The 24,759-nt window shown below is 49.3% G+C and overlaps 42 non-coding genes and 37 pseudogenes across 42 annotated transcripts; all 79 read left to right on the top strand.

Moving 5' to 3' along the window:
* The first annotated feature begins 1,406 nt into the window (after positions 1–1,406).
* Positions 1,407–1,525, top strand: LOC143943525 (5S ribosomal RNA; annotated as a pseudogene).
* Positions 1,526–1,634: 109 nt separating this feature from the next.
* LOC143947262 (5S ribosomal RNA) lies at positions 1,635–1,753 on the top strand (annotated as a pseudogene).
* A 4,170-nt stretch (positions 1,754–5,923) lies between these two features.
* Positions 5,924–6,042, top strand: LOC143954296 (5S ribosomal RNA). The gene has a single exon (XR_013269301.1). It is a non-coding gene; the product is annotated as a 5S ribosomal RNA (ribosomal RNA).
* A 109-nt stretch (positions 6,043–6,151) lies between these two features.
* On the top strand, positions 6,152–6,270 carry LOC143953895 (5S ribosomal RNA). Its single transcript, XR_013268935.1, has one exon. It is a non-coding gene; the product is annotated as a 5S ribosomal RNA (ribosomal RNA).
* A 109-nt stretch (positions 6,271–6,379) lies between these two features.
* On the top strand, positions 6,380–6,498 carry LOC143951948 (5S ribosomal RNA). Its single transcript, XR_013267172.1, has one exon. It is a non-coding gene; the product is annotated as a 5S ribosomal RNA (ribosomal RNA).
* A 109-nt stretch (positions 6,499–6,607) lies between these two features.
* LOC143947250 (5S ribosomal RNA) lies at positions 6,608–6,726 on the top strand (annotated as a pseudogene).
* A 109-nt stretch (positions 6,727–6,835) lies between these two features.
* LOC143951417 (5S ribosomal RNA) lies at positions 6,836–6,954 on the top strand. The gene has a single exon (XR_013266691.1). It is a non-coding gene; the product is annotated as a 5S ribosomal RNA (ribosomal RNA).
* Positions 6,955–7,093: 139 nt separating this feature from the next.
* On the top strand, positions 7,094–7,212 carry LOC143952516 (5S ribosomal RNA). The gene has a single exon (XR_013267685.1). It is a non-coding gene; the product is annotated as a 5S ribosomal RNA (ribosomal RNA).
* A 109-nt stretch (positions 7,213–7,321) lies between these two features.
* Positions 7,322–7,440, top strand: LOC143950929 (5S ribosomal RNA). Its single transcript, XR_013266249.1, has one exon. It is a non-coding gene; the product is annotated as a 5S ribosomal RNA (ribosomal RNA).
* A 109-nt stretch (positions 7,441–7,549) lies between these two features.
* LOC143945611 (5S ribosomal RNA) lies at positions 7,550–7,668 on the top strand. Its single transcript, XR_013265134.1, has one exon. It is a non-coding gene; the product is annotated as a 5S ribosomal RNA (ribosomal RNA).
* A 109-nt stretch (positions 7,669–7,777) lies between these two features.
* Positions 7,778–7,896, top strand: LOC143945008 (5S ribosomal RNA; annotated as a pseudogene).
* Positions 7,897–8,035: 139 nt separating this feature from the next.
* On the top strand, positions 8,036–8,154 carry LOC143944065 (5S ribosomal RNA; annotated as a pseudogene).
* A 109-nt stretch (positions 8,155–8,263) lies between these two features.
* On the top strand, positions 8,264–8,382 carry LOC143945468 (5S ribosomal RNA; annotated as a pseudogene).
* A 110-nt stretch (positions 8,383–8,492) lies between these two features.
* LOC143949048 (5S ribosomal RNA) lies at positions 8,493–8,611 on the top strand (annotated as a pseudogene).
* Positions 8,612–8,720: 109 nt separating this feature from the next.
* Positions 8,721–8,839, top strand: LOC143953250 (5S ribosomal RNA). The gene has a single exon (XR_013268350.1). It is a non-coding gene; the product is annotated as a 5S ribosomal RNA (ribosomal RNA).
* A 1,119-nt stretch (positions 8,840–9,958) lies between these two features.
* LOC143945196 (5S ribosomal RNA) lies at positions 9,959–10,077 on the top strand (annotated as a pseudogene).
* A 109-nt stretch (positions 10,078–10,186) lies between these two features.
* On the top strand, positions 10,187–10,305 carry LOC143953782 (5S ribosomal RNA). The gene has a single exon (XR_013268832.1). It is a non-coding gene; the product is annotated as a 5S ribosomal RNA (ribosomal RNA).
* Positions 10,306–10,414: 109 nt separating this feature from the next.
* Positions 10,415–10,543, top strand: LOC143948628 (5S ribosomal RNA; annotated as a pseudogene).
* A 108-nt stretch (positions 10,544–10,651) lies between these two features.
* On the top strand, positions 10,652–10,770 carry LOC143943594 (5S ribosomal RNA; annotated as a pseudogene).
* Positions 10,771–10,879: 109 nt separating this feature from the next.
* On the top strand, positions 10,880–10,998 carry LOC143953929 (5S ribosomal RNA). Its single transcript, XR_013268966.1, has one exon. It is a non-coding gene; the product is annotated as a 5S ribosomal RNA (ribosomal RNA).
* A 109-nt stretch (positions 10,999–11,107) lies between these two features.
* Positions 11,108–11,226, top strand: LOC143951002 (5S ribosomal RNA). The gene has a single exon (XR_013266315.1). It is a non-coding gene; the product is annotated as a 5S ribosomal RNA (ribosomal RNA).
* A 109-nt stretch (positions 11,227–11,335) lies between these two features.
* Positions 11,336–11,454, top strand: LOC143953780 (5S ribosomal RNA). The gene has a single exon (XR_013268831.1). It is a non-coding gene; the product is annotated as a 5S ribosomal RNA (ribosomal RNA).
* Positions 11,455–11,563: 109 nt separating this feature from the next.
* On the top strand, positions 11,564–11,682 carry LOC143951704 (5S ribosomal RNA). Its single transcript, XR_013266951.1, has one exon. It is a non-coding gene; the product is annotated as a 5S ribosomal RNA (ribosomal RNA).
* A 108-nt stretch (positions 11,683–11,790) lies between these two features.
* Positions 11,791–11,909, top strand: LOC143954200 (5S ribosomal RNA). Its single transcript, XR_013269213.1, has one exon. It is a non-coding gene; the product is annotated as a 5S ribosomal RNA (ribosomal RNA).
* A 109-nt stretch (positions 11,910–12,018) lies between these two features.
* Positions 12,019–12,138, top strand: LOC143953065 (5S ribosomal RNA). Its single transcript, XR_013268181.1, has one exon. It is a non-coding gene; the product is annotated as a 5S ribosomal RNA (ribosomal RNA).
* A 109-nt stretch (positions 12,139–12,247) lies between these two features.
* LOC143953706 (5S ribosomal RNA) lies at positions 12,248–12,366 on the top strand. The gene has a single exon (XR_013268763.1). It is a non-coding gene; the product is annotated as a 5S ribosomal RNA (ribosomal RNA).
* Positions 12,367–12,475: 109 nt separating this feature from the next.
* Positions 12,476–12,594, top strand: LOC143954597 (5S ribosomal RNA). The gene has a single exon (XR_013269573.1). It is a non-coding gene; the product is annotated as a 5S ribosomal RNA (ribosomal RNA).
* A 109-nt stretch (positions 12,595–12,703) lies between these two features.
* On the top strand, positions 12,704–12,822 carry LOC143954284 (5S ribosomal RNA). The gene has a single exon (XR_013269290.1). It is a non-coding gene; the product is annotated as a 5S ribosomal RNA (ribosomal RNA).
* Positions 12,823–12,931: 109 nt separating this feature from the next.
* On the top strand, positions 12,932–13,050 carry LOC143945557 (5S ribosomal RNA; annotated as a pseudogene).
* A 109-nt stretch (positions 13,051–13,159) lies between these two features.
* Positions 13,160–13,278, top strand: LOC143953928 (5S ribosomal RNA). The gene has a single exon (XR_013268965.1). It is a non-coding gene; the product is annotated as a 5S ribosomal RNA (ribosomal RNA).
* Positions 13,279–13,387: 109 nt separating this feature from the next.
* On the top strand, positions 13,388–13,506 carry LOC143951001 (5S ribosomal RNA). The gene has a single exon (XR_013266314.1). It is a non-coding gene; the product is annotated as a 5S ribosomal RNA (ribosomal RNA).
* Positions 13,507–13,615: 109 nt separating this feature from the next.
* Positions 13,616–13,734, top strand: LOC143953810 (5S ribosomal RNA). The gene has a single exon (XR_013268858.1). It is a non-coding gene; the product is annotated as a 5S ribosomal RNA (ribosomal RNA).
* A 109-nt stretch (positions 13,735–13,843) lies between these two features.
* On the top strand, positions 13,844–13,962 carry LOC143944198 (5S ribosomal RNA; annotated as a pseudogene).
* Positions 13,963–14,071: 109 nt separating this feature from the next.
* Positions 14,072–14,190, top strand: LOC143951520 (5S ribosomal RNA). Its single transcript, XR_013266785.1, has one exon. It is a non-coding gene; the product is annotated as a 5S ribosomal RNA (ribosomal RNA).
* Positions 14,191–14,299: 109 nt separating this feature from the next.
* LOC143946386 (5S ribosomal RNA) lies at positions 14,300–14,418 on the top strand (annotated as a pseudogene).
* A 109-nt stretch (positions 14,419–14,527) lies between these two features.
* On the top strand, positions 14,528–14,646 carry LOC143953809 (5S ribosomal RNA). Its single transcript, XR_013268857.1, has one exon. It is a non-coding gene; the product is annotated as a 5S ribosomal RNA (ribosomal RNA).
* Positions 14,647–14,755: 109 nt separating this feature from the next.
* LOC143945553 (5S ribosomal RNA) lies at positions 14,756–14,874 on the top strand (annotated as a pseudogene).
* Positions 14,875–14,983: 109 nt separating this feature from the next.
* LOC143951519 (5S ribosomal RNA) lies at positions 14,984–15,102 on the top strand. Its single transcript, XR_013266784.1, has one exon. It is a non-coding gene; the product is annotated as a 5S ribosomal RNA (ribosomal RNA).
* Positions 15,103–15,211: 109 nt separating this feature from the next.
* LOC143947577 (5S ribosomal RNA) lies at positions 15,212–15,330 on the top strand (annotated as a pseudogene).
* Positions 15,331–15,439: 109 nt separating this feature from the next.
* On the top strand, positions 15,440–15,558 carry LOC143952059 (5S ribosomal RNA). The gene has a single exon (XR_013267272.1). It is a non-coding gene; the product is annotated as a 5S ribosomal RNA (ribosomal RNA).
* Positions 15,559–15,667: 109 nt separating this feature from the next.
* Positions 15,668–15,786, top strand: LOC143950503 (5S ribosomal RNA). The gene has a single exon (XR_013265864.1). It is a non-coding gene; the product is annotated as a 5S ribosomal RNA (ribosomal RNA).
* A 109-nt stretch (positions 15,787–15,895) lies between these two features.
* On the top strand, positions 15,896–16,014 carry LOC143953807 (5S ribosomal RNA). The gene has a single exon (XR_013268855.1). It is a non-coding gene; the product is annotated as a 5S ribosomal RNA (ribosomal RNA).
* A 109-nt stretch (positions 16,015–16,123) lies between these two features.
* Positions 16,124–16,242, top strand: LOC143945656 (5S ribosomal RNA; annotated as a pseudogene).
* Positions 16,243–16,351: 109 nt separating this feature from the next.
* On the top strand, positions 16,352–16,470 carry LOC143944868 (5S ribosomal RNA; annotated as a pseudogene).
* A 109-nt stretch (positions 16,471–16,579) lies between these two features.
* On the top strand, positions 16,580–16,698 carry LOC143943752 (5S ribosomal RNA; annotated as a pseudogene).
* A 109-nt stretch (positions 16,699–16,807) lies between these two features.
* Positions 16,808–16,926, top strand: LOC143948094 (5S ribosomal RNA; annotated as a pseudogene).
* Positions 16,927–17,035: 109 nt separating this feature from the next.
* LOC143953143 (5S ribosomal RNA) lies at positions 17,036–17,154 on the top strand. Its single transcript, XR_013268252.1, has one exon. It is a non-coding gene; the product is annotated as a 5S ribosomal RNA (ribosomal RNA).
* A 109-nt stretch (positions 17,155–17,263) lies between these two features.
* On the top strand, positions 17,264–17,382 carry LOC143951518 (5S ribosomal RNA). The gene has a single exon (XR_013266783.1). It is a non-coding gene; the product is annotated as a 5S ribosomal RNA (ribosomal RNA).
* Positions 17,383–17,492: 110 nt separating this feature from the next.
* On the top strand, positions 17,493–17,611 carry LOC143952853 (5S ribosomal RNA). The gene has a single exon (XR_013267990.1). It is a non-coding gene; the product is annotated as a 5S ribosomal RNA (ribosomal RNA).
* A 109-nt stretch (positions 17,612–17,720) lies between these two features.
* On the top strand, positions 17,721–17,839 carry LOC143947917 (5S ribosomal RNA; annotated as a pseudogene).
* Positions 17,840–17,948: 109 nt separating this feature from the next.
* Positions 17,949–18,067, top strand: LOC143948165 (5S ribosomal RNA). The gene has a single exon (XR_013265372.1). It is a non-coding gene; the product is annotated as a 5S ribosomal RNA (ribosomal RNA).
* Positions 18,068–18,176: 109 nt separating this feature from the next.
* On the top strand, positions 18,177–18,295 carry LOC143948988 (5S ribosomal RNA). The gene has a single exon (XR_013265446.1). It is a non-coding gene; the product is annotated as a 5S ribosomal RNA (ribosomal RNA).
* Positions 18,296–18,404: 109 nt separating this feature from the next.
* Positions 18,405–18,523, top strand: LOC143945618 (5S ribosomal RNA; annotated as a pseudogene).
* A 109-nt stretch (positions 18,524–18,632) lies between these two features.
* On the top strand, positions 18,633–18,751 carry LOC143953956 (5S ribosomal RNA). Its single transcript, XR_013268991.1, has one exon. It is a non-coding gene; the product is annotated as a 5S ribosomal RNA (ribosomal RNA).
* Positions 18,752–18,860: 109 nt separating this feature from the next.
* On the top strand, positions 18,861–18,979 carry LOC143944228 (5S ribosomal RNA; annotated as a pseudogene).
* A 109-nt stretch (positions 18,980–19,088) lies between these two features.
* LOC143954038 (5S ribosomal RNA) lies at positions 19,089–19,207 on the top strand. The gene has a single exon (XR_013269065.1). It is a non-coding gene; the product is annotated as a 5S ribosomal RNA (ribosomal RNA).
* Positions 19,208–19,316: 109 nt separating this feature from the next.
* On the top strand, positions 19,317–19,435 carry LOC143950959 (5S ribosomal RNA). Its single transcript, XR_013266276.1, has one exon. It is a non-coding gene; the product is annotated as a 5S ribosomal RNA (ribosomal RNA).
* A 111-nt stretch (positions 19,436–19,546) lies between these two features.
* On the top strand, positions 19,547–19,665 carry LOC143952852 (5S ribosomal RNA). Its single transcript, XR_013267989.1, has one exon. It is a non-coding gene; the product is annotated as a 5S ribosomal RNA (ribosomal RNA).
* Positions 19,666–19,774: 109 nt separating this feature from the next.
* Positions 19,775–19,893, top strand: LOC143946713 (5S ribosomal RNA; annotated as a pseudogene).
* A 109-nt stretch (positions 19,894–20,002) lies between these two features.
* Positions 20,003–20,121, top strand: LOC143948153 (5S ribosomal RNA). Its single transcript, XR_013265371.1, has one exon. It is a non-coding gene; the product is annotated as a 5S ribosomal RNA (ribosomal RNA).
* A 109-nt stretch (positions 20,122–20,230) lies between these two features.
* Positions 20,231–20,349, top strand: LOC143954272 (5S ribosomal RNA). The gene has a single exon (XR_013269279.1). It is a non-coding gene; the product is annotated as a 5S ribosomal RNA (ribosomal RNA).
* A 326-nt stretch (positions 20,350–20,675) lies between these two features.
* On the top strand, positions 20,676–20,794 carry LOC143946362 (5S ribosomal RNA; annotated as a pseudogene).
* Positions 20,795–20,903: 109 nt separating this feature from the next.
* Positions 20,904–21,022, top strand: LOC143944829 (5S ribosomal RNA; annotated as a pseudogene).
* A 109-nt stretch (positions 21,023–21,131) lies between these two features.
* On the top strand, positions 21,132–21,250 carry LOC143946495 (5S ribosomal RNA). The gene has a single exon (XR_013265216.1). It is a non-coding gene; the product is annotated as a 5S ribosomal RNA (ribosomal RNA).
* Positions 21,251–21,359: 109 nt separating this feature from the next.
* Positions 21,360–21,478, top strand: LOC143948589 (5S ribosomal RNA; annotated as a pseudogene).
* Positions 21,479–21,589: 111 nt separating this feature from the next.
* Positions 21,590–21,698, top strand: LOC143948677 (5S ribosomal RNA; annotated as a pseudogene).
* A 109-nt stretch (positions 21,699–21,807) lies between these two features.
* LOC143948451 (5S ribosomal RNA) lies at positions 21,808–21,926 on the top strand (annotated as a pseudogene).
* A 125-nt stretch (positions 21,927–22,051) lies between these two features.
* LOC143950979 (5S ribosomal RNA) lies at positions 22,052–22,170 on the top strand. The gene has a single exon (XR_013266294.1). It is a non-coding gene; the product is annotated as a 5S ribosomal RNA (ribosomal RNA).
* Positions 22,171–22,278: 108 nt separating this feature from the next.
* On the top strand, positions 22,279–22,397 carry LOC143945482 (5S ribosomal RNA; annotated as a pseudogene).
* Positions 22,398–22,506: 109 nt separating this feature from the next.
* Positions 22,507–22,625, top strand: LOC143945480 (5S ribosomal RNA; annotated as a pseudogene).
* A 110-nt stretch (positions 22,626–22,735) lies between these two features.
* Positions 22,736–22,854, top strand: LOC143953255 (5S ribosomal RNA). The gene has a single exon (XR_013268354.1). It is a non-coding gene; the product is annotated as a 5S ribosomal RNA (ribosomal RNA).
* A 109-nt stretch (positions 22,855–22,963) lies between these two features.
* Positions 22,964–23,082, top strand: LOC143954919 (5S ribosomal RNA; annotated as a pseudogene).
* A 109-nt stretch (positions 23,083–23,191) lies between these two features.
* On the top strand, positions 23,192–23,310 carry LOC143954874 (5S ribosomal RNA; annotated as a pseudogene).
* Positions 23,311–23,419: 109 nt separating this feature from the next.
* Positions 23,420–23,539, top strand: LOC143946635 (5S ribosomal RNA; annotated as a pseudogene).
* A 109-nt stretch (positions 23,540–23,648) lies between these two features.
* LOC143949707 (5S ribosomal RNA) lies at positions 23,649–23,757 on the top strand (annotated as a pseudogene).
* Positions 23,758–23,866: 109 nt separating this feature from the next.
* Positions 23,867–23,985, top strand: LOC143946947 (5S ribosomal RNA; annotated as a pseudogene).
* Positions 23,986–24,094: 109 nt separating this feature from the next.
* LOC143945356 (5S ribosomal RNA) lies at positions 24,095–24,213 on the top strand (annotated as a pseudogene).
* A 109-nt stretch (positions 24,214–24,322) lies between these two features.
* On the top strand, positions 24,323–24,441 carry LOC143954580 (5S ribosomal RNA). The gene has a single exon (XR_013269558.1). It is a non-coding gene; the product is annotated as a 5S ribosomal RNA (ribosomal RNA).
* Positions 24,442–24,550: 109 nt separating this feature from the next.
* On the top strand, positions 24,551–24,669 carry LOC143948219 (5S ribosomal RNA; annotated as a pseudogene).
* Positions 24,670–24,759: the final 90 nt, after the last annotated feature.

Raw genomic sequence — 24,759 nt, 5'->3', positions numbered from 1 at the left:
CAGACCCTCCCCCTCAGTAGTGCAGACCCCCCCCACAGTAATGTAGACTCCCCCTCAGTGCAGATCCCCCTCAGTAGTGCAGGACCCCCCCCTCAGTAGTGCAGACTTCCCCCTCAGTAGTGCAAGCTCCCCCCACAGTAGTGCAGACCCTCCCCCTCAGTAGTGCAGACCCTCACCCTCAGTAGTGCAGACCCCCCTCCACAGAAATGTAGACTCCCCCTCAGTGCAGACCCCCCTAGTAGTGCAGACCCCCCTCAGTAGTGCAGACCCCCCTCAGTAGTGCAGGACCCCCCTCAGTAGTGCAGACCCCCCTCAGTAGTGCAGACCCCCCTCAGTAGTGTAGACCCCCCTCAGTAGTGCAGACTCCCCCAGTGCAGCAGACCCCCCTCAGTAGTGTAGACCCCGCTCAGTGCAGCAGACCCCCCCCTCAGTAGTGCAGACCCCCTAGTAGTGCAGACCCCCCTCAGTGCAGCAGACCCCCCCTCAGTAGTGCAGACCCCCCCTCAGTAGTGCAGACCCCCCTCAGTAGTGCAGACCCCCCTCAGTAGTGCAGACCCCCCTCAGTGCAGCAGACCCCCCTCAGTAGTGTAGACCCCCTCAGTGCAGCAGACCCCCCCTCAATAGTGCAGACCCCCCTCAGTAGTGCAGACCCCTCTCAATGCAGGTCCCCCCTCAGTAGTGCAGACCCCCCTCAGTGCAGCAGACCCCCCTCAGTAGTGCAGAACCCCTAGTAGTGCAGACCCCCCTCAGTGCAGGACCCCCCCTCAGTGCTGGAGATCCCCCCAGTGCAGGACCCCCCTTAGTAGTGCAGACCCCCCTCAGTGCAGCAGACCCCCCCCCCGTAGTGCAGACACCCCTCAGTGCAGCAGACCCCCCCTCAATAGTGCAGACCCCCCAGTAGTGTAGACCCCCCTCAGTGCAGCAGACCCCCACTCAATGCAGACCCCCCCTACATACCTCAGAACAGCGCTGATACACAGTGCAGTGTGTGTCCCTCGAGCGTAGGCTCCTCCTCCTCTGTGGATGTAAACAGAGAGGAGGGGGAGGCGGCTGAGGTCCGTGCTGCTGTGTCCCTGTCCCGGCACGAGGTACAGCGGAGAGCAGTGTTAGTGATGCGGGCGGCTGCCGCTACCCCAGTGTGTCACCCCTCTGGCAGGTGTCACCCGGAGCGGCCAGCACCCGCCCGCTAACACCACTCCCCAGGCCCCAACTCGGCTGCGGGCCCCATAGCGCCCGCGTGGGTCGCTATGGCGGTAGTTCCGCCACTGCCGCCTGGGAATACCAGGTGCCGTAGGCTTTTTTCCATTATATTGTTGGCTTTGGCGACCTGCTGTATTTTTCCTCTCGATTGCCCGAGGTGACCACCTTGGCTTTTGTCAAGAGAGTTGTAAGTAGGGTGCAAGATTGCCTACGGCCACATCATCCTGAATGCGCTTGATCTCGTCTGATATCGGATGCTAAGCAGGGTCGGGCCTGGTTAGTACCTGGATGGGAGACCGCCTGGGAATACCGGGTGCCGTAGGCTTTTTTCCATTATGTTGTTGGCTTTGGCGACCTGCTGTATTTTTCCTCTCGATTGCCCGAGGTGACCACCTTGGCTTTTGTCAAGAGAGTTGTAAGTAGGATGCAAGATCGCCTACGGCCACATCACACTGAATGCGCTCGATCTCGTCTGATCTAGGATGCTAAGCAGGGTCGGGCCTGGTTATTACCTGGATGGGAGACCGCCTGGAAATACCAGGTGCCGTAGGCCTTTTTCCATTATGTTGTTGGCTTTGGCGACCTGCTGTATTTTTCCTCTAGATTCCCCGAGGTGACCACCTTGGCTTTTGTCAAGAGAGTTGTAAGTAGGGTGCATGGTCGCCTACGGCCACATCACCCTGAATGCGCTCGATCTCGTCTGATCTCGGATGCTAAGCAGGGTCAGGCCTGGTTAGTACCTGGATGGGATACCAATAAAGGAATATATAGAAGAGCGCCAAATCAGTAAAAAGTGCATTTATTTTATACAATTAATAAAAGTCTCACTTACATCCATAATTATTATTGTCCTCCGTTTGATAGTCAAATCACTGTTCCCTTTCGCTGGTGCTGTTACTGGATGAATCCTCCTCCACAGCGCACTAGGGGAAGCTCTGCTGTGTTCTGTGGTGCACAGAGAATCAGACTGGCTTGCGGACAGCGTGTGACATCAGCTGGGGGGGTACCCAAAAGCACAACGCGTTTCTGAGCTTGCGCAAGCCTCGTTCGGGCATGCGCGCTCCTTTCTCAAGTGCAGGTATAGACAATGCTGCAGTGAACTGCTCTTAAATAGGAGAGTGAGTAGATAATGACAGACAAGATAGCAATTAACCCTATAATTGATGCAAGCTGGTTGAGAGGGTTATACTAATGATAATACTATGGCAAGTGAGTAAAATATATGGTAACGAAGGTGAACTTGAAAAAAGTGAAAAGTTTTAGAGAAGCGTTATATATATAGGGAACAAGGAATGTATGTATAAAAGAGTTGTGGAAAATGAACAGAAATGAAAAAAAAAAAAAAAAAAAATACATTTTTGCAAAAATACTAATAAAATTTATAATGATAATAATAATAATAATAATAAAAATAACAAAAATAATGATAATAGTGGAAGTGAAATAAAAGTAAAAATAAAAATGAGAAGAAAGATGAAAATGAAAATGTAAATAATAATATTAATAATAATAATAATAATTTACATTTACATTTACATTTTCATATTAATATTATTATTTACATTTTCATTTTCATCTTTCTTCTCATTTTTATTTTTACTTTTATTTCACTTCCACTATTATCATTATTTTTGTTATTTTTATTATTATTATTATTATTATTATCATTATTAATTTTATTAGTATTTTTGCAAAAATGTATTTTTTTTTTTTTCATTTCTGTTCATTTTCCACAACTCTTTTATACATACATTCCTTGTTCCCTATATATATAACGCTTCTCTAAAACTTTTCACTTTTTTCAAGTTCACCTTCGTTACCATATATTTTACTCACTTGCCATAGTATTATCATTAGTATAACCCTCTCAACCAGCTTGCATCAATTATAGGGTTAATTGCTATCTTGTCTGTCATTATCTACTCACTCTCCTATTTAAGAGCAGTCCACTGCAGCATTGTCTATACCTGCACTTGAGAAAGGAGCGCGCATGCCCGAACGAGGCTTGCGCAAGCTCAGAAACGCGTTGTGCTTTTGGGTACCCCCCCAGCTGATGTCACACGCTGTCCGCAAGCCAGTCTGATTCTCTGTGCACCACAGAACACAGCAGAGCTTCCCCTAGTGCGCTGTGGAGGAGGATTCATCCAGTAACAGCACTAGCGAAAGGGAACAGTGATTTGACTATCAAACGGAGGAGAATAATAATTATGGATGTAAGTGAGACTTTTATTAATTGTATAAAATAAATGCACTTTTTACTGATTTGGCGCTCTTCTATATATTCCTTTATTGGTATCCTATTCATGAGATGACTTCACTCTAAAGAAGCAGCTGCCGCAGGTGATTGTGCACATACATCCTGTTGTGCTTTTAAGGACATTTTCCCGCACAATATTTCCTAAGTAATTTTTAACGAAGAGATTTTTAAGATACAGAATCAGTCTATATGACACAGTCTATATATGTGAAACGTATTCACGGAGACGAGTGATCATACAAAATAGTTACATTTATTGGTTGACAGAAAACAAATATTTACATGAAATATTAAAATACAGATTACATTACTTGATCATTTTGACAATTTCTGGGAACACCCTCAAACTGGGCGTAGTTGTACCTTGGACACAATTATCACCATTATCATTTCTCGGTAGAATCAATAACCTTTTGATACTTGACAATTAAACAGAATGTCTGTATTTCACACGTCCAACCGTTACTATACTGCAGGTAAGTAAGTGGTTAACAATGTGAAATAAATTAGACATTTGTTTGTCAATAAAGTTGGCATCTATGCAAAAAGAAATGTATGAAAAATTTTATTTAGAGAAAAATCTAAAAGGCGGTTATTGATTCGGGAGAAATATTTTCAATAATAGAACATTCAAAAAAATCAATATTTAAGAGAACATAGAATAGAAGATAAACATATATTTACCCATTTCCAATATGGCTATTAGTGTGGAGTGTTAGTTACCAGGAATTTTAAGATGGCTGCCGTGGCTTCAACATTCCAAGGAGCAGGGATCTTCATGAATGTAAAATGTGTATTCATGCATGTCTTCCAGTGTCCCTTCTCAGGGGGGGTTCCTAAGCTTCCCCCTGACTCTCTCCCCCCAGCTCTCCTCAGAGCTTCCTCTCTTTCTCATCTTTCTAGTTTCTTAAATATCCTCTTCAACAAAAGGATTATAAAATTATACTAAGTTCTGCCCAGAGGGTATGTGTTCCCCCCTCATTGGCCGACAGACTTAATGGTTAGCTTTCCCGGGAGTCTCGTGATTTTAAGGTAATAGCACCTTCCACCACCAGGTGTCTCACCTATGTTGGGTGTTTTTTTTCTTTAAGTTAATATTTCCTATTTCTGTAATGTGCGCTCGTTATTTATATATGTTCTAACGAATATATTTTGAGTGTTCACGAATTATGTCATAATATAAAATACTCTTTAACATAAAGTTCAATAATCACTTGCATAAATTGTTGATATATATGTATATCAATGTATATCTGTTATTCTTTAGTCCGTTTAGAAAGGACACAGGTTAGATATATCACAAACAATATCACATACAATTATTATCTATATGGATCCATGTATAATTTGGGTATCCAATGAATATTTGTTTATCTAAACATAGGTTACATTCTTATACAATTCTAATCATGATTATATGTTTTTTATAATACTAATTTGTTGCTAAAACACTTCTACTTATAATCATACTTTCATATATAATTTCTTTGTGACCAAGTTCTTTAGATCATTAGATACTAAAATGATAATCTCAGTTGTGACCTATGTAGAATTTAAATGGCTTAGAAAAATATGGATGATACTGGTATATGAATCTTACAGCAGGTTTTGAGATGAACTCTATAGTAAGATATCATATCCCGGCTTCTCATATACGTATATTATGATGTAAAAATGCACACAATTTTCAATGTTTTCTTGTAGTGTCTTCAATGGCCTTCAGGATACCATTCCACTATTTACTTTCTAATATAGGTGTCTTATTTGTCTCGTTGGGAAGATCTTCATTTCGTATGTTTAGTCATTGTCTCATTGACATCTGAGTCCATATTGAGGTTGACTTTAGGATATCTGTTCACTCTCTAATACAATGGGTTTATTTATTTAAACTTTCCTTGACTTAAAAGTTATCGTGGCTCCAGTCTGAGTCAGCTTGAGACTTTTGTTTGTCGCAGCCCATCTTTTCAAGGGGTCATATAAATTGGTCACCTAATTCTGATGGGAGGGGAAAGTGGTCCTTTGGTTTGCTGATTTAAATGTTACCAGGCTCTCTGACAGAAAACATTAAATGTATTATTATTATTTTTTCTTAATGAATTCACAACAATCCCTTATCCTCTAAGGACAGCAAGCAACCTTTCTGGATCTTCAGCAAATTCCAAGTACTGTTTTCTCAGATAACTTTTTTAAAAACATCTTGCTTTTATAAAAACTGTTTTAAATCTATTTTAATGAACAATACAGACTGAACTGAAAAGGACACACCAGTATCTTTTAAAGCGCTAGTATTTTGTGTTGTTTTTTTTTCATCAGTACCTGGATGGGAGACCGCCTGGGAATTCCGGGTGCCGTAGGCTTTTTTCCATTATGTTGTTGGCTTTGGCGACCTACTGTATTTTTCCTCTCGATTGCTCGAAGTGACCACCTTGGCTTTTGTCAAGAGAGTTGTAAGTAGGGTGCACGATCGCCTACGGCCACATCACCCTGAATGCGCTCGATCTCGTCTGATCTCGGATGCTAAGCAGGGTCGGGCCTGGTTAGTACCTGGATGGGAGACCGCCTGGGAATACCAGGTGCCGTAGGCTTTTTTCCGTTATGTTGTTGGTTTTGGCGACCTGCTGTATTTTTCCTCTCGATTGCCCGAGGTGACCACCTTGGCTTTTGTCAAGAGAGTTGTGAGTAGGGTGCAAGATCGCCTACAGCCACATCACCCTGAATGCGCTCGATCTCGTCTGATCTCGGATGCTAAGCAGGGTCGGGCCTGGTTAGTACCTGGATAGGAGACCACCTGGGAATACCAGGTGCCGTAGGCTTTTTTCCATTATGTTGTTGGCTTTGGCGACCTGCTGTATTTTTCCTCTCGATTGCCCGAGGTGACCACCTTGGCTTTTGTCAAGAGAGTTGTAAGTAGGGTGCAAGATCGCCTATGGCCACATCACCCTGAATGCGCTCGATCTTGTCTGATCTCGGATGCTAAGCAGGGTCGGGCCTGGTTAGTACCTGGATGGGAGACCACCTGGGAATACCAGGTGCCGTAGGCTTTTTTCCATTATGTTGTTGGCTTTGGCGACCTGCTGTATTTTTCCTCTCGATTGCCCGAGGTGACCACCTTGGCTTTTGTCAAGAGAGTTGTAAGTAGGGTGCCAGATCGCCTACGGCCACATCACCCTGAATGCGCTCGATCTCGTCTGATCTCCGATGCTAAGCAGGGTCGTGCCTGGTTAGTACCTGGATGGGAGACCGCCTGGGATTACAAGGTGCCGTAGGCTTTTTACCATTATGTTGTTGGCTTTGGCGACCTGCTGTATTTTTCCTCTCCATTGCCCGAGGTGACCACCTTGGCTTTTGTCAAGAGAGTTGTAAGTAGGATGCAAGATCGCCTACGGCCACATCACCCTGAATGCGCTCGATCTCGTCTGATCTCGGATGCTAAGCAGGGTCAGGCCTGGTTAGTACCTGGATGGGAGACCGCCTGGGAATACCAGGTGCCGTAGGCTTTTTTCCATTATGCTGTTGGCTTTGGCGACCTGCTGTATTTTTCCTCTCGATTGCCCGAGGTGACCACCTTGGCTTTTGTCAAGAGAGTTGTAAGTAGGGTGCAAGATCACCTACGGCCACATCACCTACGGCCACATCACCTACGGCCACATCACCCTGAATGCACTCGATTTCGTCTGATCTCGGATGCTAAGCAGGGTCGGGCCTGGTTAGTACCTGGATGGGATACCGCCTGGGAATACCAGGTGCCGTAGGCTTTTTTCCATTATGTTGTTGGTTTTGGCGACCTGCTGTATTTTTCCTCTCGATTGCCCGAGGTGACCACCTTGGCTTTTGTCAAGAGAGTTGTGAGTAGGGTGCAAGATCGCCTACGGCCACATCACCCTGAATGCGCTCGATCTCGTCTGATCTCGGATGCTAAGCAGGGTCGGGCCTGGTTAGTACCTGGATAGGAGACCACCTGGGAATACCAGGTGCCGTAGGCTTTTTTCCATTATGTTGTTGGCTTTGGCGACCTGCTGTATTTTTCCTCTCGATTGCCCGAGGTGACCACCTTGGCTTTTGTCAAGAGAGTTGTAAGTAGGGTGCAAGATCGCCTATGGCCACATCACCCTGAATGCGCTCGATCTCGTCTGATCTCGGATGCTAAGCAGGGTCGGGCCTGGTTAGTACCTGGATGGGAGACCACCTGGGAATACCAGGTGCCGTAGGCTTTTTTCCATTATGTTGTTGGCTTTGGCGACCTGCTGTATTTTTCCTCTCGATTGCCCGAGGTGACCACCTTGGCTTTTGTCAAGAGAGTTGTAAGTAGGGTGCCAGATCGCCTACGGCCACATCACCCTGAATGCGCTCGATCTCGTCTGATCTCGGATGCTAAGCAGGGTCGTGCCTGGTTAGTACCTGGATGGGAGACCGCCTGGGATTACAAGGTGCCGTAGGCTTTTTACCATTATGTTGTTGGCCTTGGCGACCTGCTGTATTTTTCCTCTCCATTGCCCGAGGTGACCACCTTGGCTTTTGTCAAGAGAGTTGTAAGTAGGGTGCAAGATCACCTACGGCCACATCACCTACGGCCACATCACCTACGGCCACATCACCCTGAATGTGCTCGATTTCGTCTGATCTCGGATGCTAAGCAGGGTCGGGCCTGGTTAGTACCTGGATGGGAGACCGCCTGGGAATACCAGGTGCCGTCGGCTTTTTTCCATTATGTTGTTGGCTTTGGCGACCTGCTGTATTTTTCCTCTCGATTGCCCGAGGTGACCACCTTGGCTTTTGTCAAGAGAGTTGTAAGTAGGGTGCAAGATCGCCTGCGGCCACATCAGCCTGAATGCGCTCGATCTCGTCTGATCTCGGATGCTAAGCAGGGTCGGGCCTGGTTAGTACCTGTATGGGAGACCGCCTGGGAATACCAAGTGCCGTAGGCTTTTTTCCATTATGTTGTTGGCTTTTTGTGACCTGCTGTATTTTTCCTCTCGATTGCCCAAGGTGACCACCTTGGCATTTGTCAAGAGATTTGTAAGTAGGGTGCAAGATCGCCTACAGCCACATCACCCTGAATGAGCTCGCTCTCGTCTGATTTCGGATGCTCAGCAGGGTCGGGCCTGGTTAGTACATGGATGGGAGACCGCCTGGGAATACCAGGTGCCGTAGGCTTTTTTCCATTATGTTGTTGGCTTTGGCGACCTGCTGTATTTTTCCTCTCGATTGCCCGAGTTGACCACCTTGGCTTTTGTCAAGAGAGTTGTAAGTAGGGTTCAAGATTGCCTACGGCCACATCACCCTGAATGCGCTTGATCTCATCTGATCTCGGATGCTAAGCAGGGTCGGGCCTGGTTAGTACCTGGATGGGAGAACGCCTGGGAATACCAGGTGCCGTAGGCTTTTTTCCATAATATTGTTGGCTTTGGCGACCTGCTGTATTTTTCCTCTCGATTGCCCGAGGTGACCACCTTGGCTTTTGTCAAGAGAGTTGTAAGTAGGGTGCAAGATCGTCTACGGCCACATGACTCATTTTCCACAACTCTTTTATACATACATTCCTTGTTCCCTATATATATAACGCTTCTCTAAAACTTTTCACTTTTTTCAAGTTCACCTTCGTTACCATATATTTTACTCACTTGCCATAGTATTATCATTAGTATAACCCTCTCAACCAGCTTGCATCAATTATAGGGTTAATTGCTATCTTGTCTGTCATTATCTACTCACTCTCCTATTTAAGAGCAGTTCACTGCAGCATTGTCTATACCTGCACTTGAGAAAGGAGCGCGCATGCCCGAACGAGGCTTGCGCAAGCTCAGAAACGCGTTGTGCTTTTGGGTACCCCCACAGCTGATGTCACACGCTGTCCGCAAGCCAGTCTGATTGTCTGTGCACCACAGAACACAGCAGAGCTTCCCCTAGTGCGCTGTGGAGGAGGATTCATCCAGTAACAGCACCAGCGAAAGGGAACAGTGATTTGACTATCAAACGGAGGAGAATAATAATTATGGATGTAAGTGAGACTTTAATTAATTGTATAAAATAAATGCACTTTTTACTGATTTGGCGCTCTTCTATATATTCCTTTATTGGTATCCTATTCATGAGATGACTTCACTCTAAAGAAGCAGCTGCCGCAGGTGATTGTGCACATACATCCCTTATCCTCTAAGGACAGCAAGCAACCTTTCTGGATCTTCAGCAAATTCCAAGTACTGTTTTCTCAGATAACTTTTTTAAAAACATCTTGCTTTTATAAAAACTGTTTTGAATCTATTTTAATGAACAATACAGACTGAACTGAAAAGGACACACCAGTATCTTTTAAAGCGCTAGTATTTTGTGTTGTTTTTTTTTCATCAGTACCTGGATGGGAGACCGCCTGGGAATTCCGGGTGCCGTAGGCTTTTTTCCATTATGTTGTTGGCTTTGGCGACCTACTGTATTTTTCCTCTCGATTGCTCGAAGTGACCACCTTGGCTTTTGTCAAGAGAGTTGTAAGTAGGGTGCACGATCGCCTACGGCCACATCACCCTGAATGCGCTCGATCTTGTCTGATCTCGGATGCTAAGCAGGGTCTGGCCTGGTTAGTACCTGGATGGCAGACCGCCTGGGAATACCAGGTGCCGTAGGCTTTTTTCCATTATGTTGTTGGCTTTGGCGACCTGCTGTATTTTTCCTCTCGATTGCCCGAGGTGACCACCTTGGCTTTTGTCAAGAGAGTTGTAAGTAGGGTGCAAGATCGCCTACGGCCACATCACCCTGAATGCGCTTGATCTCGTCTGATCGCGGATGCTAAGCAGGGTCGGGCCTGGTTAGTACCTGGATGGGAGACCGCCTGGGAATACCAGGTGCCGTAGGCTTTTTTCCATTATGTTGTTGGCTTTGGCGACCTGCTGTATTTTTCCTCTCGATTGCCCGAGGTGACCACCTTGGCTTTTGTCAAGAGAGTTGTAAGTAGGGTGCAAGATCGCCTATGGCCACATCATCCTGTATGCGCTTGATCTCGTCTGATCTCGTCTGATCTCGGATGCTAAGCAGCGTCGGGCCTGGTTAGTACCTGGATGGGAGATCGCCTGGGAATACCAGGTGCCGTAGGCTTTTTTCCATTATGTTGTTGGTTTGGCGACCTGCTGTATTTTTCTTCTCGATTGCCCGAGGTGACCACCTTGGCTTTTGTCAAGAGAGTTGTAAGTAGGGTGCAAGGTCGCCTACGGCCACATCACCCTGAATGCGCTCAATCTCGTCTGATCTAGGATGCTAAGCAGGGTTGGGCCTGGTTAGTATCTGGATGGGAGACCGTCTGGGAATACCAGGTGCCGTAGGCTTTTTTCCATTATGTTGTTGGCTTTGGCGACCTGCTGTATTTTTCCTCTCGATTGCCCGAGGTGACCACCTTGGCTTTTGTCAAGAGAGTTGTAAGTAGGGTGCAAGATCAACTACAGCCACATCACCCTGAATGCACTCGATCTCGTCTGATCTCGGATGCTAAGCAGGGTCGGGCCTGGTTAGTACCTGGATGGGAGACCACCTGGGAATACCAGGTGCCGTAGGCTTTTTTCCATTATGTTGTTGGATTTGGCGACCTGCTGTATTTTTCCTCTCGATTGCCCGAGGTGACCACCTTGGCTTTTGTCAAGAGAGTTGTAAGTAGGGTGCAAGATCGCCTACGGCCACATCACCCTGAATGCGCTCGATCTCGTCTGATCTCGGATGCTAAGCAGGGTCGGGCCTGGTTAGTACCTGGATGGCAGACCGCCTGGGAATACCAGGTGCCGTAGGCTTTTTTCCATTATGTTGTTGGCTTTGGCGACCTGCTGTATTTTTCCTCTCGATTGCCCGAGGTGACCACCTTGGCTTTTGTCAAGAGAGTTGTAAGTAGGGTGCAAGATCGCCTACGGCCACATCACCCTGAATGCGCTTGATCTCGTCTGATCGCGGATGCTAAGCAGGGTCGGGCCTGGTTAGTACCTGGATGGGAGACCGCCTGGGAATACCAGGTGCCGTAGGCTTTTTTCCATTATGTTGTTGGCTTTGGCGACCTGCTGTATTTTTCCTCTCGATTGCCCGAGGTGACCACCTTGGCTTTTGTCAAGAGAGTTGTAAGTAGGGTGCAAGATCGCCTATGGCCACATCATCCTGTATGCGCTCGATCTCGTCTGATCTCGGATGCTAAGCAGGGTCGGGCCTGGTTAGTACCTGGATGGGAGACCGCCTGGGAATACCAGGTGCCGTAGGCTTTTTTCCATTATGTTGTTGGTTTGGCGACCTGCTGTATTTTTCTTCTCGATTGCCCGAGGTGACCACCTTGGCTTTTGTCAAGAGAGTTGTAAGTAGGGTGCAAGGTCGCCTACGGCCACATCACCCTGAACGTGCTCAATCTCGTCTGATCTTGGATGCTAAGCAGGGTTGGGCCTGGTTAGTACCTGGATGGGAGACCGTCTGGGAATACCAGGTGCCATAGGCTTTTTTCCATTATGTTGTTGGCTTTGGCGACCTGCTGTATTTTTCCTCTCGATTGCCCGAGGTGACCACCTTGGCTGTTGTCAAGAGAGTTGTAAGTAGGGTGCAAGATCGCTTACGGCCACATCACCCTGAATGCGCTCGATCTCGTCTGATCTCGGATGCTAAGCAGGGTCGGGCCTGGTTATGTACCTTGATGGGAGACCGCCTGGGAATACCTGGTGCCGTAGGCTTTTTTCCATTATGTTGTTGGCTTTGGCAACCTGCTGTATTTTTCCTCTCGATTGCCCGAGGTGACCACCTTTGCTTTTGCCAAGAGAGTTGTAAGTAGAATGCAAGATCGCCTACGGCCACATCACCCTGAATGCACTCGATCTCGTCTGATCTCGGATGCTAAGCAGGGTCGGGCCTTGTTAGTACCTGGATGGGAGACCGCATGTGAATACCAGGTGCCGTAGGCTTTTTTCCATTATGTTGTTGGCTTTGGCGACCTGCTGTATTTTTCCTCTCGATTGCCCGAGGTGACCACCTTGGCTTTTGTCAAGAGAGTTGTAAGTGGGGTGTAAGATCGCCTACGGCCACATCACCCTGAATGCGCTCGATCTCGTCTGATCTCGGATGCTAAGCAGATTCGGGCCTGGTTAGTACCTGGATGGGAGACCGCCTGGGAATACCAGGTGCTGTAGGCTTTTTTCCATTATGTTGTTGGCTTTGGCGACCTGCTGTATTTTTCCTCTTGATTGCCCGAGGTGACCACCTTGGCTGTTGTCAAGAGAGTTGTAAGTAGGGTGCAAGATCGCCTACGGCCACATCACCCTGAATGCGCTCGATCTCGTCTGATCTCGGATGCTAAGCAGGGTCGGGCCTGGTTAGTACCTGGATGGGAGACCGCCTGGGAATACCAGGTGCCGTAGGCTTTTTTCCATTATGTTGTTGGCTTTGGCGACCTGCTGTATTTTTCCTCTCGATTGCCCGAGGTGACCACCTTGGCTTTTGTCAAGAGAGTTGTAAGTAGAATGCAAGATCGCCTACAGCCACATCACCCTGAATGCACTCGATCTCGTCTGATCTCGGATGCTAAGCAGGGTCGGGCCTGGTTAGTTCCTGGATGGGAGACCGCCTGGAAATACCAGGTGCCGTTGGCTTTTTTCCATTATGTTGTTGGCTTTGGCGACCTGCTGTATTTTTCCTCTCGATTGCCCGAGGTGACCACCTTGGCTTTTGTCAAGAGAGTTGTAAGTAGGGTGCAAGATCAACTACAGCCACATCACCCTGAATGCACTCGATCTCGTCTGATCTCGGATGCTAAGCAGGGTCGGGCCTGGTTAGTACCTGGATGGGAGACCACCTGGGAATACCAGGTGCCGTAGGCTTTTTTCCATTATGTTGTTGGATTTGGCGACCTGCTGTATTTTTCCTCTCGATTGCCCGAGGTGACCACCTTGGCTTTTGTCAAGAGAGTTGTAAGTAGGGTGCAAGATCGCCTACGGCCACATCACCCTGAATGCGCTCGATCTCGTCTGATCTCGGATGCTAAGCAGGGTCGGGCCTGGTTAGTACCTGGATGGCAGACCGCCTGGGAATACCAGGTGCCGTAGGCTTTTTTCCATTATGTTGTTGGCTTTGGCGACCTGCTGTATTTTTCCTCTCGATTGCCCGAGGTGACCACCTTGGCTTTTGTCAAGAGAGTTGTAAGTGGGGTGTAAGATCGCCTACGGCCACATCACCCTGAATGCGCTCGATCTCATCTGATCTCGGATGCTAAGCAGATTCGGGCCTGGTTAGTACCTGGATGGGAGACCGCCTGGGAATACCAGGTGCTGTAGGCTTTTTTCCATTATGTTGTTTTCTTTGGCGACCTGCTGTATTTTTCCTCTCGATTGCCCGAGGTGACCAGCTTGGCTTTTGTCAAGAGAGTTGTAAGTAGGGTGCAAGTTCGCCTACGTCCACATCACCCTGAATGCACTCGATCTCGTCTGATCTCGGATGCTAAGCAGCGTCGGGCCTGGTTAGTACCTGGATGGGAGACCGCCTGGAAATACCAGGTGCCGTAGGCTTTTTTCCATTATGTTGTTGGCTTTGGCGACCTGCTGTATTTTTCCTCTCGATTGCCCGAGGTGACCACCTTGGCTGTTGTCAAGAGAGTTGTAAGTAGGGTGCAAGATCGCCTACAGCCACATCACCCTGAATGCGCTCGATCTCGTCTGATCTCGGATGCTAAGCAGGGTCGGGCCTGGTTAGTACCTGGATGGGAGACCGCCTGGGAATACCAGGTGCCGTAGGCTTTTTTCCATCATGTTGTTGGCTTTGGCGACCTGCTGTATTTTTCCTCTCGATTGCCCGAGGTGACCACCTTGGCTTTTGTCAAGAGAGTTGTAAGTAGGGTGCAAGATCAACTACAGCCACATCACCCTGAATGCACTCGATCTTGTCTGATCTCGGATGCTAAGCAGGGTCGGGCCTGGTTAGTACCTGGATGGCAGACCACCTGGGAATACCAGGTGCCGTAGGCTTTTTTCCATTATGTTGTTGGCTTTGGCGACCTGCTGTATTTTTCCTCTCGATTGCCCGAGGTGACCACCTTGGCTTTTGTCAAGAGAGTTGTAAGTGGGGTGTAAGATCGCCTACGGCCACATCACCCTGAATGCGCTCGATCTCATCTGATCTCGGATGCTAAGCAGATTCGGGCCTGGTTAGTACCTGGATGGGAGACCGCCTGGGAATACCAGGTGCTGTAGGCTTTTTTCCATTATGTTGTTGGATTTGGCGACCTGCTGTATTTTTCCTCTCGATTGCCCGAGGTGACCACCTTGGCTTTTGTCAAGAGAGTTGTAAGTAGGGTGCAAGTTCACCTACGTCCACATCACCCTGAATGCACTCGATCTCGTCTGATCTCGGATGCTAAGCAGCGTCGGGCCTGGTTAGTACCTGGATGGGAGACCGCCTGGAAATACCAGGTGCCGTAGGCTTTTTTCCATTATGTTGTTGGCTTTGGCGACCTGCTGTATTTTTCCTCTCGATTGCCCGAGGTGACCACCTTGGCTGTTGTCAAGAGAGTTGTAAGTAGGGTGCAAGATCGCCTACAGCCACATCACCCTGAATGCGCTCGATCTCGTCTGATCTCGGATGCTAAGCAGGGTCGGGCCTGGTTAGTACCTGGATGGGAGACCGCCTGGGAATACCAGGTGCCGTAGGCTTTTTTCCATCATGTTGTTGGCTTTGGCGACCTGCTGTATTTTTCCTCTCGATTGCCCGAGGTGACCACCTTGGCTTTTGTCAAGAGAGTTGTAAGTAGGGTGCAAGATCAACTACAGCCACATCACCCTGAATGCACTCGATCTTGTCTGATCTCGGATGCTAAGCAGGGTCGGGCCTGGTTAGTACCTGGATGGGAGACCGCCTGGAAATACCAGGTGCCGTTGGCTTTTTTCCATTATGTTTTTGGCTTTGGCGACCTGCTGTATTTTTCCTCTCGATTGCCCGAGGTGACCACCTTGGCTTTTGTCAAGAGAGTTGTAAGTAGGGTGCAAGATCGACTACAGCCACATCACCCTGAATGCACTCGATCTCGTCTGATCTCGGATGCTAAGCAGGGTCGGGCCTGGTTAGTACCTGGATGGGAGACCACCTGGGAATACCAGGTGCCGTAGGCTTTTTTCCATTATGTTGTTGGATTTGGCGACCTGCTGTATTTTTCCTGTCGATTGCCTGAGGTGACCACCTTGGCTTTTGTCAAGAGAGTTGTAAGTAGGGTGCAAGATCGCCTACGGCCACATCACCCTGAATGCGCTCGATCTCGTCTGATCTCGGATGCTAAGCAGGGTTGGGCCTGGTTAGTACCTGGATGGCAGACCGCCTGGGAATACCAGGTGCCGTAGGCTTTTTTCCATTATGTTGTTGGCTTTGGCGACCTGCTGTATTTTTCCTCTCGATTGCCCGAGGTGACCACCTTGGCTTTTGTCAAGAGAGTTGTAAGTGGGGTGTAAGATCGCCTACGGCCACATCACCCTGAATGCGCTCGATCTCATCTGATCTCGGATGCTAAGCAGATTCGGGCCTGGTTAGTACCTGGATGGGAGACCGCCTGGGAATACCAGGTGCTGTAGGCTTTTTTCCATTATGTTGTTTTCTTTGGCGACCTGCTGTATTTTTCCTCTCGATTGCCCGAGGTGACCAGCTTGGCTTTTGTCAAGAGAGTTGTAAGTAGGGTGCAAGTTCGCCTACGTCCACATCACCCTGAATGCACTCGATCTCGTCTGATCTCGGATGCTAAGCAGCGTCGGGCCTGGTTAGTACCTGGATGGTAGACCGCCTGGAAATACCAGGTGCCGTAGGCTTTTTTCCATTATGTTGTTGGCTTTGGCGACCTGCTGTATTTTTCCTCTTGTTTGCCCGAGGTGACCAGCTTGGCTTTTGTCAAGAGAGTTGTAAGTAGGGTGCAAGATTGCCTACAGCCACATCACCCTGAATGTGCTCGATCTCGTCTGATCTCGGATGCTAAGCAGGGTCGGGCCTGGTTAGCACCTGGATGGGAGACCGCCTGGGAATACCAGGTGCCGTAGGCTTTTTTCCATTATGTTGTTGGCTTTGGCGACCTGCTGTATTTTTCCTCTCGATTGCCCGAGGTGACCAGCTTGGCTTTTGTCAAGAGAGTTGTAAGTAGGGTGGAAGATTGCCTACAGCCACATCACCCTGAATGCGCTCAATCTCGTCTGATCTCGGATGCTAAGCAGGGTCGGGCCTGGTTAGTACCTGGATGGGAGACCGCTTGGGAATACCAGGTGCCGTAGGCTTTTTTCCATTATGTTGTTGGCTTTGGCGACCTGCTGTATTTTTCCTATCGTTTGCCCGAGGTGACCAGCTTGGCTTTTGTCAAGAGAGTTGTAAGTAGGGTGCAAGATTACCTACAGCCACATCACCCTGAATGCGCTCAATCTCGTCTGATCTCCAATGCTAAGCAGGGTCAGGCCTGGTTAGTACCTGGATGGGAGACCGCCTGGGAATACCAGGTGCCGTAGGCTTTTTTCCATTATGTTGTTGGCTTTGGCGACCTGCTGTATTTTTCCTATCGTTTGCCCGAGGTGACCACCTTGGCTTTTGTCAAGAGAGTTGTAAGTAGGGTGCAAGATCGCCTACAGCCACATCACCCTGAATGCGCTTGATCTCGTCTGATCTCGGATGCTAAGCAGGGTCGGGCCTGGTTAGTACCTGGATGGGAGACCGCCTGGGAATACCAGGTGCCGTAGGCTTTTTTCCATTATGTTGTTGGCTTTGGCGACCTGCTGTATTTTTCCTCTCGATTGCCAGAGGTGACCAGCTTGGCTTTTGTCAAGAGAGTTGTAAGTAGGGTGCAAGATCGCCTACAGCCACATCACCCTGAATGCGCTCGATCTCGTCTGATCTCGGATGCTAAGCAGGGTCGGGCCTGGTTAGTACCTGGATGGGAGACCGCCTGGGAATACCAGGTGCCGTAGGCTTTTTTCCATTATGTTGTTGGCTTTGGCGAACTGCTGTATTTTTCCTTTCGATTGCCCGAGGTGACCACCTTGGCTTTTGTCAAGAGAGTTGTAAGTAGGGTGCAAAGATTGCCTACGGCCATATCACCCTGAATGCGCTCAATCTCGTCTGATCTCGGATGCTAAGCAGGGTCGGGCCTGGTTAGTACCTGGATGGGAGACCGCCTGGGAATACCAGGTGCCATAGGCTTTTTTCCATTATGTTGTTGGCTTTGGCGACCTGCTGTATTTTTCCTTTCGATTGCCCGAGGTGACCACCTTGGCTTTTGTCAAGAGAGTTGTAAGTAGGGCGCAAGATCGCCTACGGCCACATCACCCTGAATGCGCTCGATATCGTCTGATCACGGATGCTAACCAGGGTCGGGCCTGGTTAGTACCTGGATGGGAGACCGCCTGAGAATACCAGGTGTCGTAGGCTTTTTTCCATTATGTTGTTGGCTTTGGCAACCTGCTGTATTTTTCCTCTCGATTGCCCGAGGTGACCACCTTGGCTTTTGTCAAGAGAGTTGTAAGTAGGATGCAAGATCGCCTGCGGCCACATCACCCTGAATGCGCTCGATCTCGTCTGATCTCGGATGCTAAGCAGGGTCGGGCCTGGTTAGTACCTGGATGGGAGACCGCCTGGGAATACCAGGTGCCGTAGGCTTTTTTCCATTATGTTGTTGGCTTTGGCGACCTGCTGTATTTTTCCTCTCGATTGCCCGAGGTGACCACCTTGACTTTTGTCAAGAGAGTTGTAAGCAGGGTGCAAGATCGCCTACGGCCACATCACCCTTAATGCGCTCGATCTCGTCTGATCTCGGATGCTAAGCAGGGTCGGGCCTGGTTAGTACCTGGATGGGAGACCGCCTGGGAATACCAGGTGCCGTAGGCTTTTTTCCATTATTTTGTTGGCTTTGGCGACCTGCTGTATTTTTCATCTCGATTGCCCGAGGTGACCACCTTGGCTTTTGTCAAGAGAGTTGTAAGTAGGGTGCAAGATCACCTACTGCCACATCACCCTGAATGCGCTCGATCTCGTCTGATCTCGGATGCTAAGCAGGGTCGGGCCTGGTTAGTACCTGGATGGGAGACCGCCTGAGAATACTAGGTGCCGTAGGCTTTTTTCCATTATGTTGTTGGCTTTGGCGACCTGCTGTATTTTTCCTCTCGATTGCCCGAGGTGACCACCTTGGCTTTTGTCAAGAGAGTTGTAAGTAGGGTGCAAGATTGCCTACTGCCACATCACCCTGAATGCGCTCGATCTCGTCTGATCTCGGATGCTAAGCAGGGTCGGGCCTGGTTAGTACCTGGATGGGAGACCGCCTGGGAATACTAGGTGCCGTAGGCTTTTTTCCATTATGTTGTTGGCTTTGGCGACCTACTGTATTTTTCCTCTCGATTGCCCGAGGTGACCACCTTGGCTTTTGTCAAGAGAGTTGTAAGTAGGGTGCAAGATCGCCTACGGCCACATCACACTGAATGCGCTCGATCTCGTCTGATCTCAGATGCTAAGCAGGGTCGGGCCTGGTTAGTACCTGGATGGGAGACCGCCTGGGAATACTAGGTGCCGTAGGCTTTTTTCCATTATGTTGTTGGCTTTGGCGACCTGCTGTATTTTTCCTCTCGATTGCCCGAGGTGACCACCTTGGCTTTTGTCAAGAGAGTTGTAAGTAGGTTTCAGGATTGCCTACGGCCACATCACCCTGAATGCGCTCGATCTCGTCTGATCTCGGATGCTAAGCAGGGTCGGGCCTGCTTAGTACCTGAATGGGAGACCGCCTGGGAATACTAGGTGCCGTAGGCTTTTTTCCATTATGTTGTTGGCTTTGGCGACCTGCTGTATTTTTCCTCTCGATTGCCCGAGGTGACCACCTTGGCTTTTGTCAAGAGAGTTGTAAGTAGGGTTCAAGATTGCCTACGGCCACATCACCCTGAATGCGCTCGATCTCGTCTGATCTCGGATGCTAAGCAGGGTCGGGCCTGATTAGTACCTGGATGGGAGACCGCCTGGGAATACTAGGTGCCGTAGGCTTTTTTCCATTATGTTGTTGGCTTTGGCGACCTGCTGTATTTTTCCTCGCGATTGCCCGAGGTGACCCCCCTTGGCTTTTGTCAAGAGAGTTGTAAGTAGGGTGCAAAGATTGCCTACGGCCATATCACCCTGAATGCGCTCAATCTCGTCTGATCTCGGATGCTAAGCAGGGTCGGGCCTGGTTAGTACCTGGATGGGAGACCGCCTGGGAATACCAGGTGCCATAGGCTTTTTTCCATTATGTTGTTGGCTTTGGCGACCTGCTATATTTTTCCTTTCGATTGCCCGAGGTGACCACCTTGGCTTTTGTCAAGAGAGTTGTAAGTAGAGCGCAAGATCGCCTACGGCCATATCACCCTGAATGTGCTCGATATCGTCTGATCACGGATGCTAAGCAGGGTCGGGCCTGGTTAGTACCTGGATGGGAGACCGCCTGAGAATACCAGGTGTCGTAGGCTTTTTTCCATTATGTTGTTGGCTTTGGCAACCTGCTGTATTTTTCCTCTCGATTGCCCGAGGTGACCACCTTGGCTTTTGTCAAGAGAGTTGTAAGTAGGGTACAAGATCGCCTGCGGCCACATCACCCTGAATGCGCTCGATCTCGTCTGATCTCGGATGCTAAGCAGGGTCGGGCCTGGTTAGTACCTGGATGGGAGACCGCCTGGGAATACCAGGTGCCGTAGGCTTTTTTCCATTATGTTGTTGGCTTTGGCGACCTGCTGTATTTTTCCTCTCGATTGCCCGAGGTGACCACCTTGACTTTTGTCAAGAGAGTTGTAAGTAGGGTGCAAGATCGCCTACGGCCACATCACCCTGAATGCGCTCGATCTCGTCTGATCTCGGATGCTAAGCAGGGTCGGGCCTGGTTAGTACCTGGATGGGAGACCGCCTGGGAATACCAGGTGCCGTAGGCTTTTTTCCATTATGTTGTTGGCTTTGGCGACCTGCTGTATTTTTCATCTCGATTGCCCGAGGTGACCACCTTGGCTTTTGTCAAGAGAGTTGTAAGTAGAGTGCAAGATCGCCTACTGCCACATCACCCTGAATGCGCTCGATCTCGTCTGATCTCGGATGCTAAGCAGGGTCGGGCCTGGATGGGAGACCGCCTGAGAATACTAGGTGCCGTAGGCTTTTTTCCATTATGTTGTTGGCTTTGGCGACCTGCTGTATTTTTCCTCTCGATTGCCCGAGGTGACCACCTTGGCTTTTGTCAAGAGAGTTGTAAGTAGGTTTCAAGATTGCCTACGGCCACATCACCCTGAATGCGCTCGATCTCGTCTGATCTCAGATGCTAAGCAGGGTCGGGCCTGCTTAGTACTTGAATGGGAGACCGCCTGGGAATACTAGGTGCCATAGGCTTTTTTCCATTATGTTGTTGGCTTTGGCGACCTGCTGTATTTTTCCTCTCGATTGCCCGAGGTGACCACCTTGGCTTTTGTCAAGAGAGTTGTAAGTAGTGTGCAAGATCGCCTATGGCTACATCACCCTGAATGCGCTCGATCTCGTCTGATCTCGGATTCTAAGCAGGGTCGGGCCTGGTTAGTACCTGGATGGGAGACCGTCTTGGAATACCAGGTGCCGTAGGCTTTTTTCCATTATGTTGTTGGCTTTGGCGACCTGCTGTATTTTTCCTCTCGATTGCCCGAGGTGACCACCTTGGCTTTTGTCAAGAGAGTTGTAAGTAGTGTGCAAGATCGCCTATGGCCACATCACCCTGAATGCGCTCGATCTCGTCTGATCTCGGATGCTAAGCAGGGTCGGGCCTGGTTAGTACCTGGATGGGAGACCGCCTGGGAATACCAGGTGCCGTAGGCTTTTTTCCATTATGTTGTGGGCTTTGGCGACCTGCTGTATTTTTCTTATCGATTGCCTGAGGTGACCACCTTGGCTTTTGTCAAGAGAGTTGTAAGTAGGGTGCAAGATCGCCTACAGCCACATCACCGTGAATGCGCTCAATCTCATCTGATCTCGGATGCTAAGAAGGGTCGGGCCTGATTAGTACCTGGATGTGAGACCGCCTGGGAATACCAGGTGCCGTAGGCTTTTTTCCATTATGTTGTTGGCTTTGGCGACCTGCTGTATTTTTTTCCTCTCGATTGCCCGAGGTGACCACCTTGGCTTTTGTCAAGAGATTTGTAAGTAGGGTGCAAGATCGGCTACGGCCACATCACGCTGAATGCGCTCGATCTCGGATGCTAAGCAGGGTTGGGCCTGGTTAGTACCTGGATGGGAGACCGACTGGGAATACCAGGTGCCGTAGGCTTTTTTCCATTATGTTGTTGGCTTTGGCGACCTGCTGTATTTTTCCTCTCGATTGCCCAAGGTGACCACCTTGGCTTTTGTCAAGAGTGTTGTAAGTAGGGTGCCAGATCGCCTACGCCTACATCACCCTGAATGCGCTCGATCTCGTCTGATCTCGGATGCTAAGCAGGGTCGGGTCTGCTTAGTACCTGGATGGGAGACCGCCTGGGAATACCATGTGCCGTAGCCTTTTTTCCATTATGTTGTTGGCTTTGGTGACTTGCTGTATTTTTCCTCTCGATTGCCCGAGGTGACCACCTTGGCTTTTTTCAAGAGAGTTGTAAGTAGGGTGCAAGATCGCAAGATCGCAAGATCACCTACAGCCACATCACCCTGAATGCGCTCGATCTCGTCTGATCTCGGAAGCTAAGCAGGGTCGGGCCTGGTTAGTACCTGGATGGGAGACCGCCTGGGAATACCAGGTGCCGTAGGCTTTTTCCATTATGTTGTTGGCTTTGGCGACCTGCTGTATTTTTCCTCTCGATTGCCCGAGGTGACCACCTTGGCTTTTGTCAAGAGAGTTGTAAGTAGGGTGCAAGATCGCCTACAGCCACATCACCCTGAATGCGCTCAATCTCATGTGATCTCGGATGCTAAGCAGGGTCGGGCCTGGTTAGTACCTGTATGGGAGACCGCCTGGGAATACCAGGTGCCGTAGGCTTTTTTCCATTATGTTGTTGGCTTTGGCGACCTGCTGTATTTTTCCTCTCGATTGCCCGAGGTGACCACCTTGGCTTTTGTCAAGAGAGTTGTAAGTAGGGTGCAAGATCGCCTACAGCCACATCACCCTGAATGCGCTCAATCTCATGTGATCTCGGATGCTAAGCAGGGTCGGGCCTGGTTAGTACCTGTATGGGAGACCGCCTGGGAATACCAGGTGCCGTAGGCTTTTTTCCATTATGTTGTTGGCTTTGGCGACCTGCTGTATTTTTCCTCTCGATTGCCCGAGGTGACCACCTTGGCTTTTGTCAAGAGAGTTGTAAGTAGGGTGCAAAGATCGCCTACGGCCACATCACCCTCAATGCGCTCGATCTCGTCTGATCTCGGATGCTAAGCAGGGTCGGGCCTGGTTCGTACCTGGATGGGAGACCGCCTGGGAATACCAGGTGCCGTAGGCTTTTTTCCATTATGTTGTTGGCTTTGGCGACCTGCTGTATTTTTCCTCTCGATTGCCCGAGGTGACCACCTTGGCTTTTGTCAAGAGAGTTGTAAGTAAAGTGCAAGATCGCCTACAGCCACATCACCCTGAATGCGCTCAATCTCGTCTGATCTCGGATGCTAAGCAGGGTCGGGCCTGGTTAGTACCTGGATGGGAGACCGCCTGGGAATACCAGGTGCCGTAGGCTTTTTTCCATTATGTTGTTGGCTTTGGCGACCTGCTGTATTTTTCCTCTCGATTGCCCGAAATGACCACCTTGGCTTTTGTCAAGAGAGTTGTAAGTAGGGTGCAACATCACCTACGGCCACATCACCCTGAATGCGCTCGATCTCGTTTGATCTCGGAAGCTAAGCAGGGTCGGGCCTGGTTAGTACCAGGATGGGAGACCGCCTGGGAATACCATATGCCGTAGGCTTTTTTCCATTATGTTGTTGACTTTGGCGACCTGCTGTATTTTTCCTCTCGATTGCCCGAGGTGACCACCTTGGCTTTTGTCAAGAGAGTTGTAAGTAGGGTGCAAGATCGCCTACGGCCACATCACCCTGAATCCGCTCGATCTCATCTGATCTCGCATGCTAAGCAGGGTCGGGCCTGGTTAGTACCTGGATATGGAGACCGCCTGGGAATACCAGGTGCCGTAGGCTTTTTTCCATTATGTTGTTGGCTTTGGCGACCTGCTGTATTTTTCCTCTCGATTGCCCGAGGTGACCACCTTGGCTTTTGTCAAGAGAGTTGTAAGTAGGGTCCAAGATTGCCTATGGCCACATCACCCTGAATGCGCTCGATCTCGGATGCTAAGCAGGGTCGGGTCTGGTTAGCACCTGGATGGGAGACCGCCTGGGAATACCAGGTGCCGTCGGCTTTTTTCCATTATGTTGTTGGCTTTGGCGACCTGCTTTGTTTTTCTTCTCGATTGCCCGAGGTGACCACCTTGGCTTTTGTCAAGAGAGTTGTAAGTAGGATGCAAAAACGCCTACAGCCACATCACCCTGAATGCACTCGATAGCGTCTGATCTCGGATGCTAAGCAGGGGCGGGCCTGGTTAGTACCTGGATGGCAGACCGCCTGGGAATACCAGGTGCCGTAGGCTTTTTTCCATTATGTTGTTGGCTTTGGCGACCTGCTGTATTTTTCCTCTCGATTGCCCGAGGTGACCACCTTGGCTTTTGTCAAGAGAGTTGTAAGTAGGGTGCAAGATCGCCTACGGCCACATCACCCTGAATTTGCTCGATCTCATCTGATCTCAGATGCTAAGCAGGGTCGGGCCTGTTTAGTACCTGGATGGGAGACCGCCTGGGAATACCAGGTGCCGTCGGCTTTTTTCCATTATGTTGTTGGCTTTGGCGACCTGCTGTATTTTTCCTCTCGATTGCCCGAGGTGACCACCTTGGCTTTTGTCAAGAGAGTTGTAAGTAGGTTGCAAGATCGCCTACGGCCACCTCACCCTGAATGCGCTCGATCTCATCTGATCTCGGATGCTAAGCAGGGTCGGGCCTGGTTAGTACCTGGATGGGAGACCGCCTGGGAATACCAGGTGCCATCGGCTTTTTTCCATTATGTTGTTGGCTTTGGCGACCTGCTGTATTTTTCCTCTCGTTTGCCCGAGGTGACCACCTTGGCTTTTGTCAAGAGAGTTGTAAGTAGGATGCAAGAACGCCTACAGCCACATCACCCTGAATGCACTCGATAGTGTCTGATCTCAGATGCTAAGCAGGGGCGGGCCTGGTTAGTACCTGGATGGGAGACCGCCTGGGAATACCAGGTGCCGTAGGCTTTTTTCCATTATGTTGTTGGCTTTGGCGACCTGCTGTATTTTTCCTCTCGATTGCCCGAGGTGACCACCTTGGCTTTTGTCAAGAGAGTT

Source organism: Lithobates pipiens, unplaced genomic scaffold (assembly GCF_037356315.1).
Source record: "Lithobates pipiens isolate NorthernLeopardFrog02 unplaced genomic scaffold, aLitPip1_a1.2 Scaffold_30, whole genome shotgun sequence".
Classification (NCBI taxonomy): domain Eukaryota; kingdom Metazoa; phylum Chordata; class Amphibia; order Anura; family Ranidae; genus Lithobates; species Lithobates pipiens.
The sequence above is the reverse complement of the archived record's forward strand: the minus strand, read 5'-3'. Positions and strand labels throughout refer to the sequence as shown.